Below are 12,046 nucleotides of genomic sequence, written 5' to 3' on the forward strand. Positions count from 1 at the left end.
CAGGGACAGGTAGACCGGAGAGCTCATGCCTACTGCGGTCGTCCAGAGGAGCCAGCACCATGGCAGAGAGATAGAGATCAGACATTAACAGAACAGAACCTGAGGTAGGAAGACAAGGGAAAGTTAACTTGGAGGTCCTGCCAGGTAGACCATAGCAAATTCCTCGGGACTGTCAGACTGAGGGGCGGGGGGCGGGGGGCTCAGGAGCGCTCGGGAGACCTGAACTGGTGATGGAAGAAATGCCAGAAGAGGGCCGTGAAAAACAGGAGTTCCGTGTAGCAGATGGACTCCGAGGGCTGGAGAGATGGTTCCACCGTTAGGAGCCTTCCTGCTGCCAACACAAGAAACACTACTATTACCCCAAAGGGGATCTGAAATAGTTTATTTTGAAGCCAAATATGAGTGACCATGGCCTGAGATTTAGGTTACCTTAAAAATTCTACATTCCAGTGTTGGAAGGAGTTTCATGAAGTTTTTATGGGAACAGAACAAAGAAAGTCATAAATCAAGACACTTACAAATACCTTGGTGGGTTCCTTGGGTGGTCAGGTTATAGTACACTGGGGAGAACCTGTCTAGGCCTTAGATGCTGAGAGCAAGCTGACTCCTTAGTGGGTGGAGCAAGGGTTTGCTAATACATTCCAAGGTTCTTATCTATCAGTCACAGGATCTTTAGTTTGACTTTGTTAGTCATGGGATATTAGGTCTGACACAGAGGTGGACAAAGAACGACTATTTAAGGGGCTAAGGATAGCCCAAATCCATTGTAATTAGGCTGGATCTGTAGCATCCCAACCTCTTCACCTTTCTCAAGTCCTAACCAGCCAATTGGCCTTTGTAGACAGAGTTCCTTTCCAGGAGTTCTCATCCACACTGCTCTTCCACAGGACCTAAGTTTGATTCCCAGTACCTATGCTGGAGGGCTCACAACCACCTGTAGCTTCTTCTAGGCATAGACCTTTAATCCCAGTACCCAGGAGGTAGAGGCAGGCAGACTTTGGTGAGCTCAGGGCAAGCCTGATCTAGCTACATAAAGAGTTCCAGACCAGCCAGGCTATGAGACCTCTGTCTCAAAAACAAAGAAGACAAAAACTACACAAACTACTTCTTAAGCTGATTTACAGTTCACCTGAAAGTGCATGTGGAGACACATGGGAACACATGGACACACACACACACACACGTTGTAAATGGAGATTTCTCTCCTGCCAACCAGTTCCCGAGTAACCACTCAGAAGCTTATATTAATTATAAATGTTTGGCCAATGTCTCAGGCTTATTACTAGATAGCTCTTACATTTAAATTAACACATATTTCTTATCTATGCTTTGCAACGTGGTTTGTGGCTTGTTACCTCATTTTCTACATGTCTTGCTTCCTCAGTAGCTGGCTGCTGTCTCCCAGACTCTGCCCTTCTTCTGTATCTCTGCTTGGATTTTCCATCTGGCTCTATCCTGTTTTGCCATAGGCCAAAGCAGCTTTATTTATCAACCAATGAGAGCAACACATATTCACAGTGTACAGAAAGACATCCCACAGCACAAAGTAATAATAGTAAAAGGTTTCTGAACAAAGAGTAACCAAAAACTAATTCAAAACCAGACATAATGAAGTTTTAAAAAATCAGATGTGACGAATCAGAGGCATTTGTGGCAGCGTTTGACGGTGTTGCGTGGTGAGTTCACTGCAGCCTTGGTTGTGGCTACACCGTCACACTGCTCATTAGCGCAGACACTGAAGAACCTCAGCTCAGATTTGACACATTGTTCTCTTAAGAATTGCAGTGCTTTTTCTTACAAAAGCATAATGGCTTAATTATAGAAAGCAAAGACTTCGTATTTTCCTACTATTGTTCTTCCATATGTAAGTATCAAATATGTAGATTTTTAATTATATTGTGTCCAAATGCTTGATTTTTTTACATTTGTCTCTCACCCAACTCCACCCCACCCTGGATGTGTGTGTGTGTGTAATAATGTGGTCAGAAGGCAACTTACAGGAACTGACTTTTCTCTCGCTGTGTGAGTTCTGGGGTTCAAACTCGGGTTGTCAGTCCTGATGGCAGAGGCCTTTACTCAATGAACAATCTCAGCAGTCCAAGAATGATTATAATAATTTCTGTTTGAGTGGCTGACTTGGGTTTCATAAGAAGGCCATAAAATATTTCAGTTTTGGATTAGGACAGAATTCCCAAGAATTTCTGAAATGGCTCAAAATATATTCCTACCATTATGTACTCTGTATTGATGCAAAGCAGCCTTCTGAGCATGCGTGCCTGCTTTGAGAGTTTGTGTGGGAGTCTGAGGATATGTCTGTGAGCCACATGCATTCAGGAGCCTAAAGAGCCCAGCAGAGGGCATCAGGTCTCCTGAGCCACTGTGTGGGTGCTGGGAACTGAACCCAGGGTCTTTGCAGGAGCAGCCAGTGATCTTAAATGCTGAGCCATCACTCCAGTTCTCCGCGTTGATAATCATAAAACCAACAAATAATATGTCAAATCTTAGAGATGTTGGAGAAGCTCTTAGTCCTGCCATATCAAACATCCAGCCAAGGTTTATTTTGATATGTAAAAATATTCTTGGATTAGTGTAGAAATTTCCCTTTATCTTTATTAAATAGTAAAATCATATGAATACCAAGAATTGCTTTAAAATAAGTCTTTTTATTTTTTGAAATAGAGACTTATATAGCTCTGGTTCGTCTCAAAGTCACAGTGTAGCTGAAGCTAGATTTTTAACTCCTGATCCTCCTGTCTCTACTTCCCAAATGCTAGGGTTACAGGTTGGTGCCACCACATCTGGCTTAAAATAAATTTCTTTTTGATTTATTATTAGTAAACCTTTCTTTTGTATACCTATATAATCAGGCATAGGATTTTCTCAGTTAAAAGAGGGATATGAGGGGAGAGAATGTAGGAAGTGTTAGTTTAAGGTTGTAGCTCAGTTGTTAGAGTGCTTGTCTAGCACGTACAAAACCCTGGATTCGGTCCCTGACACTACACGAATTTGGCAGAGGGGATCACACCTGTGACGACCCTTAGTGGGAGGAGCAGCAGGACCGGAAGTTCAAGGTCATCCTTAACCGCATAGAAAGTTCTTGACACCAGTCTAGGTTGTATCGGACTTTGTCTCAAAAATGTGTATTTTAAAGACAAAGAAAGACCTTCAGAAAAGCAACTGAAATCCCGTGCGCTTGGGGAGTATGTTTTCTGGGATCTGTGCTCATTCTTTCTTTACAGCTTTGTTAGTCACGGTTAAAACCACCGGCCACCAGGGGGCGCTGCTCCCAGGCGGTTACCTGAAGCATCTCATACCACCTGGCAACTCTTATCAACAAACTGGCTGCCTGGTAACCTAGGGCCAAAGGGACAATTGGAGACCTAGACCTGGGGTCTCCTGCCCCAACTGCTGCCTGTCTCCCTTCCTAGGTTTGACCCAGCGATTGCAGGTCTTTCCAAAGGAAGTAGACCGTTCCTTGAAGGTTGGAAGCTAATTTCAAATGTCTCAGCAGGTTTGTTTTTGGTTTTTGTTTGTTGGTTTTTTGAGACAGGATTTCTGTGTACCCTTGGCTGTCCTGGAATTCGCTCTGTAGACCAGGCTAGCCTTGAACTCAGATCTGCCTCCCTCTGTCTCCTGAGTGTTGGGATTAGACTTACGCCACCGCGGCCGGCAATGCCTCAACTCTTTTGAAGCAGCCTTGACATTTCATCACCTTGGCTACTTAAATCAGAGCTGAAAATATTTTCTTCTTGAGGCTTACAGGTCAGCTATTAATGTGACCATCCTCATTGTTGTCTCAGACTTAATCCCTCATGTAAGAAAGATATTCTAAGGAAAATCAATTAGTAAAAACTACTTGGTAATAGCTAATGGTTATTGAACAGCTGTGCTCCAGTCCCACAGCATACCCAAGTCTTCAGGTAAACTCAGATAGGTTAACTGTGATCACGCCTATTTGCCAGACCAGAAACCTTGAGACCAATCTGCCTCACTATTCAGTGAATTTAGCCACAAGAATGCACTGCTTTCAGGTCCAGAAAGAGAAGCCGTTCCCCAGTGACCTAAACCGTAGATCCAGCACAGCGTCTCAAATTAGGGAGGACATGTAAACTTCCCTAGGATGCCGCTGAGTTGCACCGTGAATGCCATGTGGGATGCTTGGCTGAACAGGGAAGGTGACCTCAGGACACTCCCGTGCCACAGAGGAGCGGGTGTTTACTGAAGATGGCAGCAATGTGTCTCCCTCAACGGCATCACAGTCAAGAGGGAGCCAAGAGCTTGGCTCAGTGGCCTCCCAGGGGTGGGTCGGGTTCATACCTTCACAGGTATTTCTAAATTTAGTATTACAATGTTTAAGGCGGGCATGGTTGCACACGCCTTTAATCCCAACACTTGGGAGGCAGAGGTAGGTAGATCTCTGTGAGTTAAAGGACAGGCAAGGCTATTACACAGAGAAACTCTAAAAAAAAAAAAAGGCTTTTTATGACAGTGAGACACGTCTGCTCTTGGCAGCACTAATTTACTTCAAAAAAGGNAAAAAAACAAATAGCAACAACAACAAAAGAAAACCAAAATTAAACAAAATAAGATTACAATGTTTAGCACGACATATTTCCAAACATAGAGACATTAACTAAGGGGCCACCTCAATCCCATGAGAGTGGATCGGCTGTTGACGCCCCCAACTCCAACGCCCCCTGTCCCCTCCCCCCCATGTGCTTCATCTTACACTTTTGTTTCATTTATCTTTATTTACTTATTTTAATTATATCTATTTGGGTTTCATGTACATATGCCACAGCATGAGTAAGGAGTCAGAGAACAGCTTCCAGGAGTCACTTCTCCCCTTCAGCTGGTGTTTGAGGAAAGTGATGCGGCACTTTCCAGGCCTGCAAGCTTCTAGACAATTCTGTTTCTGCCGCCTTTCATGCTGCAGGGGTGATGAGATTACAGACGTGAGCCCCGACAGCCAGTGTTTTTATGTGGGTTCCAGGCATAGGTCAGACTCAGGCCTGAGTGCCTGGTGCCCACTGAGCCGCCTACCCAGCCTATCTGGTTTTTGAGGCATGGTCTCATTATGTAGCCATCTGGCCTCAAATTCACAGTTCTCCTGTCTCGGCTTGCTGAATGCTGGGAGTCTGTGCGCCATTATGCCCCATTCACTCTCTACCTCCCTAAGAAGGCAAAATATTAGAAAATGAAGATAAGGTCCACCTATCCCTTCCCTGTCTTGTCCCCAAAGACAAGAATGCCCATGCTTTCATACCTAGGCAGATGTTTGGGTAGTTTGTTTTTTTAATTGTGGCGTGATATGAAGGACAAATCTTAATCATATGGACTGATGGATTTTTATATAAATAAAAATTTGTATATATTTATACATATATATCTCCAAAATAAAATACATAACATGTCCAGCCCATTCAAGGACTCCTTTGTCTCACAACTTTTTAAAAATAAGCAGATGAAGTTACCAATGTTTTGAAGGTTTTAAAAATCTAAGATTTAATGTAAACATCCAACTTTCTGATTTATTTTGAAATTTTAGGAACTACGGCCACATGGCCTGTTGCACTCTACCCCTGCCGTCTCCCCGCAGCTGTAGAAGCTGGGGGACGCTACCGTATTTCAATCCTTAGAAAGCACAACAGATATGAAAAGATAGTCTGAGAAAAAAATGTCCTCTTTCCAGCCAGCGAGGTGGCTTAGAACTGCTGGCCAGGCCACACTGTGACCACAGTCCCCAGGTCCCTGACGTTCAGCCCCTGACGCTCAGCATGCCATGCCCACGCCAGCAACATCAGCAGCCTCCACAGCCTGTTAGGAACACAGTTCAGCCCCTCCCAGCCTCACTACAGCCTGAAGTCTGAGACTCTGGGAATCTCGCAGGTCCAGAAACTGAGAGTCCCCTCTAAGGCTTTTCCTTGAGAGCACGCCACTCAGGTTATAAATAGCTAGCCTCTTCCCGACCCTTCTCATGTGATCATCCTTCCTCTGAATCTCTCTCCCCACGTCTTTCCCTTCATTTAAGAAACGTTTATGAATTTTTTGAAGGACTCATGGACATGTCCCATGTGCAGGTGGAGGTCAGAAGACAACTTGTAGATGTCGGTCCTCTTCTTCCTCACTGTGGGTCTTGGGTGTCGAACTCAGGTGGTCAGACGTGGCAGCAAGTACCCTTACCCACTGAGCAGCTGCCTCACTGACCTGCTTTTTCTTCTCTTTTTATTATTATTTTATAGATTTATTTTCATGTGGTGTTTTGCCTTCATGTATGTCTGTATGAGGGCCCCAGATTCCCTGGAACTGGAGTTACAGGCAGCTGTGAGCTGTAATGCGGGTGCTGGGAATTGAACCCAGGTCCCCTGGAAGAGCAGTCTGTGCTCCTAACTGCTGAGCCATCTCACCAGCCTCTCTTTTTACTGGTTTTTAAAAGGTATGTCTGGGTAATAACCATGGTGTTCTATAGGTATAGACAGCTATACCAAGCTCCCAGTCCTCTTAAAAGGACACAAACCTTATTGGATTATATCCATGCACATATGATCCCTTTTAACCTTAATTGCTGCTTTACAGACCCCGATTCAGGCTGGAGGTGTAGCTTTGTCGGTAGAGTCCTTGCCTAGCATGAAAGAAGCTATGGGTTTGATTCCTAAGCACGGTGACAAATGCTGTCCTAGCACTTTGGAGATGGAGATAGGAGGATTGGGTTCAGGGACTTCGTCAGTTATATGGTGAGTTTGAAGCTAGCCTAGGATACATAAGACACACAGCCACACACACACGCACACACACACACGAAAAGAAAAGAGAAGAAAAGGAAAGGAAAGAAAATGACTAAATGTTTCCAAACTAGTCACATTCTGAGGTACTGGAGGCTAGATATTTTGATTTCTGAATTTTGATTAAATATAGTTTGGCCAATAACACCTACTAAATTAGAATTTAATTCTAATGAAATCACCAAAGCGCTTGTGTGTACATTACTATTGGGAAGGGAGGCCTGGGTGGACCTTCTCCCTGTGGTAGGCTGGCTTCCTTTGGGGGAGGTTGGAAAGGAGAATAAGGCAGTGATTATTCTGTGTGTTTCCTCCCGGCCCAGAGTGGAACTGGTAGAGTGGGATGCTATGGAACCGAAGCCAGTGTCCCTTAAAGGTGAGTCCCTGGCCAGGTGCCCTTGAAGGTGAGTTGTTAGCTCTTACTGAGGAGCAGGGACACTGCACTTTGGGGGATGTTGGCATTGGCAGGATGGAGAACAAGCTGATTATAAGCATCTGGTTCCTCTTCTGAAAATGAGCTGCCCTGGGGTGTGGTTGCCCTTAGCAACCAGGTCCTTACACCTGCTCACCGCCTGCAGGCTGCCTCTAGACAGATGCAAGGCAAAGTTCTGGGGATTTCTAGAAGAGAGACCAGGAAGACACCACAGTGCATACTCTCTCTGTACAATCTCATTAAGCACCTCTGCCTTGGGCATGATGATATGGTGATGGACATAGAGATACACGTACACATGGATGAAGCTAATCCCCAGGGAGGGGAGCAGAGAAAAATGTAGAGCTCAACAAAAATCAATTTAAAAAAAAAGATATAAGAGCTAGCTAGAAATATGCATAAGCTAATAGGCCAAGCAGCATTTTAATTAATACAGTTTCTGTGTGGTCATTTGATGACAGAAGTTACACAATAATCCCACACTAGTTCAGAATTACGCATAATTATTTATTTGGGGGAGACTTGCAGATCACTGTCCTAGATCACAGTCCTCTGCATGAACAGGGAACAGGAACTGAGTCTAGCAGCTGGGAGCATGAGCCAGAAGCAACAGAAGGAGCGCATGATTTATAGTATAAGAGACCACACACAAGTGGGCTGGTATCTTAAAGGCTATTGGCCAAAGGAGCTCCCACAACAGTTATTTCGGGTCTGGGTGGCCAGAAATGAGCAAACAGCCTCCTTCAACAAACTGTCTCACTGGGTATATTTTGAAACTTCAAAGCCCAGCTCCACAGTGACACACTTCCTCCACCAAGGCCATACCCACTCCAACAAAGCCACACGTCCTAATAGTGCCACTCCCTTTGGAGACCATTTTCTTTCAAATGGCAGAAGGTTCATACTTGTGTGCCTTTTCTTCTAAGGAACTCATCCTGAAATTTGAATATGCTAGAATTTGGGGGAGCTTGTGCAAACACAGATTTTGGGCAAGGAAAATGGCTCAGCAGGTAAAGATGCTTGTCACCAAGCCTGATGACCCGAGTTTCATGCCCACATAATAAAAAGAGATAATGGTCCCCTCTGCATTGTCATCTGCCCTCCCCCACACACATTCATACACACACACACACACACACACACACACACACGACATAAGGAAAGAAAACCATAGACTTAGTGCTCCCACCACAAGCTTCTGTTTTAGACAGTTTGGGTCATAGTGCTGCTGGTATTGCTGGTCTAAGATCACACGTAGAGAGCCTTGGTCCAGCTTGCATGGGAGAGAGGCTCCCAGGGACTCACTTAGAGCAGAAAGCATCTGCAACAGCTACAAACTAAGGGGAAATGTCAGGGAGGGAGAAAGTCCCCAGGCTGGAAACCCCCAAATATGTGTGCAAATTCTCCTCAAATCCTTGACCAACCCTGAACAATACATTTGTGAGATTCACAGAAGTCTAACCAGAAACAAGACAAGAAACCAGAATAAGCAGAAATTTCAGTGTTGTCTATTACAGGGAAGAGAAGTTGGAAGTTGGAAGTCTTACCAAGAACTTTTTGCTGGAAACAGGCAAGGACTACGCTTTAAGAGAAAAGACAGCCAGGACTGGAGAGATGGCTTGGTGGTTAAAAGCCTTAGCGTTCTTCCTAAGGAGCCAGGTTTAATTCCCAGCATCCACATAGCAGCTCACAACCATCTGTAACTCTAGTCCTGGAGGATCCAAAGTCCTCTTCTGGCTTCTTCAGGCACTGCATGCACAGAGCACATAGACATACATTTGGGCAAAACACCATACACTTAATTTCTTTTTTAATTTAATAGATCCATCCTAAAAAAACAAAACAAACAAAAAAACCTTGATGAACATACTATGATGTCTCAATGATGAGTTGTACCATAACTGCTGTCTACAACAAAATGTTCCTTGGGCTGATGAGATATTTCAGCTGGTAAAGGCACCACCAATCCTGACTTCCTGAGTTTGATCCCTGGAGCCCGACAGAGATGGACAGAGAGAAGCAACTCCTGGAAGATGTCCTCTAACCTCTGCATACATGGACTCTTTAGTATGAGCCCTGCCCCCACAGAAACAGGCACAATGTAAGAAATGGAAAAACAGTTTAGAAAAAGGAAATGTTGCTGGGCGATGGTGGTGCATGCTTTTAATCCTAGCACATGAGAGACAGAGGCAGGCAGATCTCTGTGAGTTCAAGACCAGCCTGGTCTACAAGAGCTAGTTCCAGGACAGCCAGGGCTACACAAAGAAACCCTGTTTGAAAAACAAAACCAAGGGAAATGTTCTTCAGTGAACCACAATACAACCCAGTGTCTACAGCATGTCACTCACAATGTCTGGTCACCAAAAATGCTAGATAAATCACCAAGCAAGGTGACTCATGCCTGTAACTGGTTCATTCCAGAGGCTAAAGCAGAAAAGATTTGTAAGTGAAGGCTAGCCAGGCTACACAGCAAGATTTTGTCTTATGTCATGCCTCACAATTAGACCTGTGAAGAAAAAGAAAACTATGAAACCATGATAAAGTGACAGGGAAGACTCGTCAGTGGAGCAGCTGAGACGCCAGGGTCAACAAGCCATTGGGAAAGATTGGTGGGAGAAGTTTGAGAGAGATCTACAAACTATTTTGTTTCGTCAGGTTTTGTTTGTTTGAGACAAGGTTTCTCTGTGTAGTAGTCCTGGCTGTCCTGGAACTCAGTCTGTAGACCAGGCTGGCCACAAACTTGAGGATGGCATCACCCACATTGGGCTGGGCCCTCCTCCATCTATCACTAAAAAAAATGCTCTGAAGGCTTGCCTACAGCCTGATCTCACGGAGGCATTTTCCCAGTTGAGGTTCCTGTGTCCAGATGACTCTATAGACTGTGTCAAATTGACACAAAACTAGTCAGCACACACTGGGACCAGGAGCCCATGTGTCATAAGAGACCTGGCTGTGCTCTAGCTTCATAGTTTGTTCTTCCCACAACCCCAGGTAAAAGTCCTAAGGAAGGGGTCTCATTTGCCCCATGGGAGTCACAATCTCCGTCAGCCAGCCACTGTGGTTATCTAGGTTACACTATGGTAAAGGTGTATCAGTGGCCCGGATCGGATGGCCGACCCCAGCGATCATTGTGATCAGGGAGGCAGTCCTCACTGAGGGACACAGTTCTGCAGGAACAGCAGTGGGGTTAAGTGTGAGGAGCGTTGTGAGTGGTGCGGATCCTTCAGCTGTGCTTGCTGTACCGTTACAAGTTGGGCCTGGCTCCTCCTCCTCAGGGCAGCCATGTCAGTGATGTGGATGACTTTGTGGTAACTTAACGTAAAGCAGCATGGTAAGGACATGGGGGAGCAGGGAGGGAAATGAGAAAGCCCGAGAGGTTGGGCTGATGAGGGGTTAGAACTTTGGGTAACTGGACCACCATCCCACTGGGACTCTCAAAGATGGTTTAGAACATGCAGGCTTCAGAACTGTCCTACCGAGGGACAAGGAAGTTGGGAAATGTATTCACCAGCTCCAGTCCCTCACTTGTGGATGTCTAGGTGCCATGTATTTCAGAGAAAATTCCCAAACAAGGACTTGCATTGTTTCTGGGCCACATGGGTGCTGGGAACAGAGGGCAGGCCTTCTGCAAGAGTAGTGGTCGTAAGGGCTGAGCCATCTCTCCAGCCCCACAGCCCGCTCTGTGGAAGGAAATTCCATAGCTCACCAGGGTTGCAGGCCTCTGGAATGAGCTAAGGGGAAAAGGGCAATGTCAGACACTCATCTGATGAATCTCTTTCTATAAACAGGACTCTGTTGCACATTGTTTCTTAAAGACTTGGCGTTCACAACTGAACATATCTGAACTGTGCTAAGTACAAACAATAATAGTCAACCTGAATGTGTTATCGTCCCAAATGCGGGCACATTGGGCACCTCAGGCTGATGTGCCCACTGCCGCCTAGTCCTACAAGAGCTGGTCTGGATGTCCTCTTCACGAAGGCACTTGCTTACTGCTGTAGCCCTGAGATGTGGCTGCCAGGAGAGCTAGTGTGTATTGATGTAGTATTTTCTTCAAGTGACCTTAGGTAACTACCATCACTGAAAAATGAGACTTTCAAGAAGAAAAGTTGTCAGGAGGACTTTGGGGGTGGGCGTGTGGTGTTGCAAGGCAGCATTTCTCTGTGTAGCCCTGGACAGTCCTGCAACTCACTCTGTAGACCAGGCTAGCCTTGAACTCAGAGATCCGCCTGCCTCTGCCTCCCGAATGCTGGGATTAAAGACGGGCACCACTACCGGCCTGGCAGGAGGATATTTTTAAATACTTTGAAAAGAATGTCGTAGTGATGGTCAAATGGTGAGGATTACCTGATGCCTGGTTCTTGCAGGGCCGTGCTGACCTGTGACCACACAGCAAGTGTCAGCCCCCGACTCAGCTGTGGGGTCAGCACGTCAGAGCTGAGGTCCAGTCTTCATACTGCGGTTTCCAGTCCTAGGGTTCCTGTCAGACTCTGAGCACTGAGATCCAGAATTAGCGTCCAGCTCTTCAGGCCATCGGAAATCCTGCTCTGACCATGTCACCAGAGAGAAGAAATGCCGCAAGAAGCTGCTCTCAGCCTTAGCGTTTCTTTTTCTTAAGTGAATTCAATGTAAAATTGAATGTTTCCACTATTTTTGTTGTTGTTGTTTTTTGTTTTTTGAGACAGAGTTTTTCTGTAGTTTTTGAGCCTGTCCTGGAACTCAATTTGAACACCAGGCTGGCCTTGAACTCAAAGAGATCCGCCTGCCTCTGCCTCCCAAGTACTGCTGGGATTAAAGGCGTGCTCCACCACCACCTGGCTCCACTAAAATTTTT

At 45.5% G+C, this 12,046-nt stretch overlaps 1 long non-coding RNA gene across 1 annotated transcript; it reads left to right on the forward strand.

The window, feature by feature from the left end:
* The first annotated feature begins 6,343 nt into the window (after positions 1 to 6,343).
* LOC126503699 (uncharacterized) lies at positions 6,344 to 11,673 on the forward strand. The gene is made up of 3 exons (XR_007592366.1): positions 6,344 to 6,436; positions 7,103 to 7,155; positions 11,580 to 11,673. It is a non-coding gene; the product is annotated as an uncharacterized lncRNA (long non-coding RNA).
* Positions 11,674 to 12,046: the final 373 nt, after the last annotated feature.

This window comes from Alexandromys fortis, unplaced genomic scaffold (genome assembly GCF_014885135.2).
Source record: "Alexandromys fortis isolate MF-2015 unplaced genomic scaffold, M_Fortis_MF-2015_v1.1 scaffold_16, whole genome shotgun sequence".
Taxonomy (NCBI): domain Eukaryota; kingdom Metazoa; phylum Chordata; class Mammalia; order Rodentia; family Cricetidae; genus Alexandromys; species Alexandromys fortis.